This window comes from Leopardus geoffroyi, chromosome D1 (genome assembly GCF_018350155.1).
Source record: "Leopardus geoffroyi isolate Oge1 chromosome D1, O.geoffroyi_Oge1_pat1.0, whole genome shotgun sequence".
Classification (NCBI taxonomy): domain Eukaryota; kingdom Metazoa; phylum Chordata; class Mammalia; order Carnivora; family Felidae; genus Leopardus; species Leopardus geoffroyi.
In genome coordinates, this window is record NC_059329.1 from 39,015,668 (window position 1) to 39,023,049 (window position 7,382).

Genomic DNA, 7,382 nt, shown 5'->3' on the forward strand with positions numbered 1-7,382 from the left:
GTGAGGAGTCAGAAGCGAAAGACAGATTCCTTGCTGGGATACTGGGAACCACGGGAAGGTTTCAGTGAGGGAAGGAGCCTGACTGCCCGTGCGTTCTAGAAAGAACAGTCTGGCTGCAGCATGGAGGATAAACAGCGGAGGTCATTAGTGGGGAGGACGAGTAGTTAGAAGACTGAATGGATTCGGTGACGATGGCAATTGGGACAAATCCGAAGTATTAAGGAGGCAGAATCCATTGGCTTCAGTAATAATTCGAAACTGGGTGACTTGTGAAGGGGAAGAAGATGTCAAGAGTGACTTCAGATTTGCTGACCCGGAGGCTGGAGAACTCCACCCAGGCCCCCACGGTGCCATTATTTTCCAACTTTCGGAACACAGGCCACTGTCCCCTTTAGGTCTCTGCTTCTACTTCTCGGAACAGGAAAGTTGATCTAGAGAAGTGACTTTCTAATTATAGTCCCCAGGGCCATCCTGCTGGTGTGGCTGGGCCTCAGGGAGAGAGCCCAGGGCTGGAGACAGAAGGTTTAGCTGTGCCTTAGCTCTGCCTGTGACAGTAGGCAGGACACTGTTTCTGAACCTGGGCCTTCATTTGTCTAAATGGAGATAATTTATTCATTTACTCAAGAAACAAACATTCTGGGCAAAAGAGAAAAAGAATGGGACTTGCTCACAGCTCGGGAGGAGGAGCAGACATATAAACAATTATAAAGGAGCTCGGTAAGTGCCGTAGTGACCTAAACTGTATGCAGAGGGAGGTGGCCCAAAGGAGGGAGGGACCAAAAAGTACAGAGGCTGTTTCTAGAGATAGGACACGGGGTACCAAGTAGATCGAGGGAAAGGGGCTTGAGAAAGTCAGGCTGCTCCCCTTCCTCTCTGCCTTTTTTCTTTTCCCTTCCCTGACCCTTACCTCTCCCTTCCCTCCTTTCTAAATAGCAATCCTCTTTCTCACCTGCAGGTGAGCCCCTGAGGGATTCTTCGGAAAGCAGGACTCGGATCAACACCGTGCTATTAAGACTCAGCCTACAGAGAGGCGGGCTAGCTTGACATCGAGGGTGGATGCGCCAGTGATGGGCTGCCAGGCACCAAAGACAGGCCTTACTCCAAATTCTACAAGCTAGTACCAACCTATCAAGACTATGTACTGCAGGTTCTAGAGGGCAGATACTGCATTTAGTTCATAGTTGTATCTCCAATGCCTACGCCATGCCTGGCACATGGTAGGTGACAAGTAACTGTGTATGGAGTGAATAAAGCTCCACAGAATCTTTCCATTTCAAAGGTCACTGCCTCATGTATTTTTCAGCCTCCGGGTGGGACTGCATCTCAACCACCACACCTGGCGCCTGTTGAGACTCTTGAACAGATTTAAGGGCACCCACCTACGAAACGGGCAGAGAGGCAGCTACACCTCATGTTTTTTTGTTTGTTTTGTTTTTTTTTTAAATGTTTAGTTATTTTTGAGAGAGACAGAGACAGAACATGAGCAGGGGAGTGGCAGAGAGAGAGGGAGACACAGAATCCGGAGCAGGCTCCAGGCTCCGAGCTGTCAGCACAGAGGCCAACCCGGGGCTCGAACTCACGAACCATGAGATCATGACCTGAGCCAAAGTCGGATGCTTAACCGACTAGGTCACCCAGGTGCCCCTCATGTTTTTTTTTAACCTTTTTTACTTGACAAATACATGGTGCCCCAGTCTTAGAGATGAACGTGACCTCAAGAATGTCCCAGCCGCATGGGGGAACAGATCTTGCCTTCATAATTGCCATCCAGTGGAGGCCCAAGGAAGAGGGGACAGGCTCTGCTGTGGGGATCTGCATGGGGGATGCTTGAGCCGCGTCTTGAAAACTGAACAGGCTTTTGATGGGGGGGCGAGGCTATGGGGCCAGGAGAGAGCCGGGTGGTGGGACAAGGGCATTTGAGGGGAGACATACCCACACATACAGTGCTCACAGCAGTTCTAGTCAAAGTGCAGATCCACAGTGAGATAAAGAACTCTCCCAGCACTGCCTCCTTCGGTGAGGAAGTCTTTCTGTAAACAAACTGTCCTCTGATCTAAACCGTGTGTTTAGTGAGCACTGATTTACATTTTGGCACAAGCTCCTCCGTGGACTCAGCAACAAACAGTTTGTAGACGGGCAGCTGGTCTACCACCCAGATCACTGTTTCCCAGTTTCCCGAGGGCCTTCATACAAACTGAAGGGGTTTTTGGCCCTCAGAAAAATCTTATGAAGTCAGCAGGGCAAGTATCTTAATATTCATTTCACAGGATGGAAATTGAACCTCAGAGAGGTCAGGACTCATGCCGGGGAGCAGGGAAGCAGTGAGGATGGGATTCGAAGCCTGGAGTCCCCCAGGTTGTGTGGAAAAGCACCACTGACTCATGACACGGCTCGTGGCCAGCAAGTCCCTAGGAACAGATGTCAGAGAGGCTGCTATAGGTGGGTCATGTGTGTGACCTCACATGGCATTTCTTCTGTTCCTCTGGCTCATATTACTGTCGTATCCTAAATAGAGGCGAGATGACTCTTCCTTTCCATCCGCCCACCCTGGAGCCACCTCCCACCTGCCATCCGAGGAGAGCTTCCTCCAGCTCAGCCCTCTGGCTGACATTTCGCTACCTGGAAGGGGTTGGCATTGGCCCCACGGGGGAAGATTATCTCATAGGTACAGCAGGCGTCTACTCAAAATAGGCTTAACTTTCCACCAGTGCCACTCTGGGGCGTGTTGTTCTTACCCTGGCCAGGTGTGCCATGGTGCCGTGGTGAGCTGTCCTGTTCTCCTTTGGAGCACAGTTCCCTGGACAGAGCCTTTGTTTTTTTTCTTTCTTTCCCCCCCCCCCCTTTTTTTTTCCAAGTGAAGAAGCCAAGAGCAAGTGGAGACAGATATGGGAAAGGTCACATGGGCCAGGAAGAAGGGAATCTCCGGGCCTCGGAGGCCACAAATTGGCAGCTGCGGTCTGGCCATTCCTTCAAGCAGCAAACTAGTAGAGAAAGATCCAGGGGCCCAGGTCTGTGTTCCAATAGCCATTGGACTTCGGGAACATTCTGTGAAACTGAAGCGAGCTGCAGAGGGTCAACGGCTCTAACACCTGGCCTCCTGGAACATAGCCGTGGGTCCCATCCGAGAGGTTCCTGCTTGGAAGGAGGCTCAGGCAGGGATCCTCACATATGCGGACCCTCAACTGGGAAGAAGTCTGGGTCCTAGCCTTTCAGGAGCTGGGTCTGGGATGCCGGGGCAATAGAGGAGAAAACAATTGGAGAGATTCTTGCTATATGTGTCTTTCCTTCACTTTGACCCGAGTCCCATATTCTGCAAGAGTACCATAATGGAGAAAGGAACAGAGCACTCAGGAGGCTATCCTGATCCCAATCCCAACTCTTCTTTGACCCGGAGCAAATCTGCTAACCTCTGTGGGCCTCTGTTTTCTGTCATAACTGTCATAGCTGCCTCAATAATGGGAGATGATGCCCAAAGTCTTTGGGGAGGCATCACACTGCAGCTGGCCATTTCCCTGGCCCCAGTGCCTACCACATTATTTACCTCTATATTCCAGTTATTGAGATCCATTTGTCCCCTATACTATGGTTTTTCTTTTCCCTCTTTTCATTAGAACAGCCTTATAAGATCCTCCCACGCTGAGAAATTTCTATCTTCATCTAACTGTGAGCATCTTGAGGTCAGGGTCTTCTTCCTATCTGTATCCATAGAACCTAGCACAGTCCTTACCTGATGAAGTGTCTGCTGAATGGATGACTGATATTTTCCCCCTACAGAACCCCCATGATTCCTAAATATTTCTTTAATATTTAACAAGCAGCTATATTAAGCTTACTACGCACCAAGCATTATTCTGAACGTTAAACATGTACAAACTCATTCAGTAGGTACTATTATTACCCCTATTTTATATACTAAAGTCCATGTCTGATAACTCCAATAGTTGGGTTTCCTACTGGTTTACTTCTGTCAATTTTTCTCTTGGCTTTGACCGTTTTTGTTCTTTCCTCTTGGTCTGTCTGACGATTTTGGATTGAATGCCAGTAATTGTGTGTGGACAATGATTGGTAGAGGAATTTCAAGGTGCTAGATGATGTTATTCTCCAGAGAGGACTTGCTTCTGCTTCTGAAGGCAGCTAAGAGAGAAACAGATCAGGTTAATCGATTACGAGACTCAGTAGCTGAGCATCTGACTTCAGATCATGATCTCACGGCTCGTGAGTTCAAGCCCCGTGTCGGGCTCTGTGCTGCCAGCACAGAGCCCAGAGCTTGCTTTGGATTCTGTGTCTCTGTCTCTCTCTGCCCCTCCCCTGCTCGCTCTCTCTGCCTCTCTCTCTCAAAAATAAATAAACATTAAAAAAAATTAAGGGGCACCTGGGTGGCTCAGTCGGTTAAGCGTCCGACTTTGGCTCAGGTCATGATCTCGCGGTTTGTGGGTTCTAGCCCCGTGTCGGGCTCTGTGCTGACAGCTCAGAGCCTGGAGCCTGCTTCTGATTCTGTGCCTCTCTCTCTCTCTACTCCTCCCCTGTTCACGCTCTGTTTCTCTTTCTCTCCCAAAAATAAATAAACATTAAACATTTTTTTAATTAAGAAAAAAAAGATTAAGCTGATCTGAAATGTGCCTCAGTCTGTGATGACCAGTGTTTCCAGTTCATCTTTGCTCCTAGTGTGTTGCTTCTCAGTGTGTTTATCAGGGTCCTTCTACCCTGATGGGCTCTTAATTCCAATTTTTAACTTTCTTTATCGAAGTAACTACTGCAGCTCTGCTCAGCTTCTTGGCAGATATCTGGAAAATATCTGGAAGGGAAAACTGACCCCAAATATAAGACCAAATTCTCTTTTTCCTTCTCTTTGGGGATTTTGACCATTCAAGTCCTCACTTCCTTATTCCTGTCAATACCTTTTAAAAATTATATATATAACATATATATATATATATACATTATATGTAATTATATATACTTTAAAAGTATATAATATATTGTAATACATAATTATATGTACAATTATATATAATTTTTATATATTTATAAATATACATTAGATATTATAATATTTTTAAAGTATATATTTACATATTTATGGATATATATATTTATATATGTACTCTTAAATAGACATATTTCAGTTGACCATGTGTAACTGAGAAAAGCAAACCACTGGATAATTGGGGGACAGCCGTACGAGCTAGTCTGCCAGAGTTGGAAATCTAAAGTACTTATCCCTATTTAACACATGAGGAAACTGAGGCATAGGAATAACTTGTCCATTTACTATGTGTAAGTGAAATATTTACTCATTTATTTAAAGAAATATTAAAAAAATTTTTTTTTTACATTTATTTATTTTTGAGAAACAGTGAGACAAAGCGTGAGCGGGGGGGGGCGGGGGCAGAGAGAGACGGAGACACGGAATCCGAAGCAGGCTCCAGGCTCTGAGCAAGCAGTCAGCACATAGCCTGATGTGGGGCTCGAACCCACAAACTGTGAGATCATGACCTGAGCCGAAGTCAGATGCTCAACCGACTGAGCCACCCAGGTGCCCCTAAAGAAATATTTACAAAGCACTCACCATGTATTATACACTGTCTTGGGCACTGGGGATACAAAGTCAATCAGCTAGTCCTTGTCCTTCCAAATCTCAGTATCGAGTAGACGTCACCGATGATTCGTTGTCGTCAGTACCACTACTGGGGGGGCTGGGGAGGGGGTACAGGTGCTCCAGGAACTTAGGTAAGATCATCTGGGGCTGGCCTCTACTTCCTTGCCTGCAGAAATTTCTCCTCCACCACATGGTGAATTTCATCAGGTGGCTTACCTCACTTCTCTATGTCCAGTGCCCAGCACAGTGCCTGGAACAAGGAAGATTTTCTATGATCACCTTCTGGATTGTGTTGAATTATTTTCCTTTTTTTTAAAAATGATTGTCTTTTATTGAGAGCAAGAGAGAGCAAGCAGGGGAGGGGCAGGAAGAGAGGGAGAGAGAGAATCCCAGCAGGCTCCGCTCTGTCAGCACAGAGCCGGATGTGGGGCTCGAACTCACGAACCTTGAGATCGTGACCCGAGCCGAAACCAAGAGTCAGACACTTAATCGACTGAGCCACCCAGGCGCCCCTGAGTTATTTTTCAAACAGGGAAGAAGAAAGCTAGGATAGGAGGAAGACCATAAGATGCCAGGGCTGCGTTCAGCCTGGCAGTCAGGGGTCCCTGGTCCACCAACTCTGCGGGCATCTCTCTGAGTGAGTGTGGCAGGCCACCTCCCCTGTCTGGGTCGGTTTTCTCCTCTGCGGATTGAACACGCTGGACTAGATACACGTAAGGCTCCTTCCAGTGATATGTCCCTGCAGCCGAGGATGGCCCCACAGAGGATGGATGACCACAGCTCACCCCAAAGGTCCCCGTGTGCCTTTTCAGGACCGCAGTACCCTGCAGAAGGTCTGTCAGACAACACCAAAGCGGCTGTTTGTATGTCTGTGTCCCTGTTTTCTCCCATGGAAACATGTAGGGTGAAAACGGTTTCCCGAGCTCACCCGGCAAACGCCAGAAGTCTTATACAGGCCAGGCCGGCCAGAGACGGGAGCGTGAGGAAATACTTTTTTAGGTCCTCCTCTGCTGGGCCTGGCTTGGCCAGCCTACTCCGTCTCCTGCTTCTCCAAGCACAGAATTTGCTTTCCTGTTTCAGCACACAGTTTTGTCTCTGTGGCAAGCACAATGCGTGTCCCAGCTAAAGTGTGGGAAGGAAGCCGGTTCCCTCGCCTAATTTGGCTGAGTGGGGATTGTCTTTGCAGACACCCACCTCCCCATCTCCCTGGGATCTGGACATTCTCCCAAAGGCATCCAGAGAAACAAGTGGACACAGATGCACGCTCAGACCTGCACCTCCTGAGACAGCACCTCCCTCGAAAAGGCTCTGCGGGAGCCGGTACGTGTTAGCACGAGAGCAACGAGAGGCGGGATAGACATCCAGCCGGCTCACGTCCTTTTAGGGATGAAAGGCTGGACCCCAAGAGTCGGTCGCTCTCCTGAGGCCACATTGTTGATTTTCGGGGCAGGGCATGGAGTTCGATGGCACGGCCAGACATCTCGGCCGGCCCCCCGGGCCGAGAGCTCAGCTCGATTCCACTATGGAACCACGTAGCCAACCCTCAACTCCTCTGTCATCGCGGGTCCTGCGTGCAGGCGCAGCGGGGCCAGCAGCACGTGGGCCGTCGCAGCCCAGTCCTCGCCCCGAACACTGAAGTCAGCTTCAGCTGGGGGAAGCATTTGGGCCCAATTATGTATTTCCAGACAGCTCCAGCGGGGGGAGGAGGGGGAGGAGGCGAGGAGGCAGCCAGGGTTGTTTTCGTGGATTATGCAGTTACTGACCTAAATTTCATAGTGGGGGA

General features: G+C 48.8%; 1 long non-coding RNA gene across 1 annotated transcript; it reads left to right on the top strand.

Moving 5' to 3' along the window:
- The first annotated feature begins 510 nt into the window (after positions 1–510).
- LOC123601002 lies at positions 511–1,269 on the top strand. The gene is made up of 2 exons (XR_006713921.1): positions 511–717; positions 956–1,269. It is a non-coding gene; the product is annotated as an uncharacterized LOC123601002 (long non-coding RNA).
- The last annotated feature ends 6,113 nt before the right edge of the window (positions 1,270–7,382 follow it).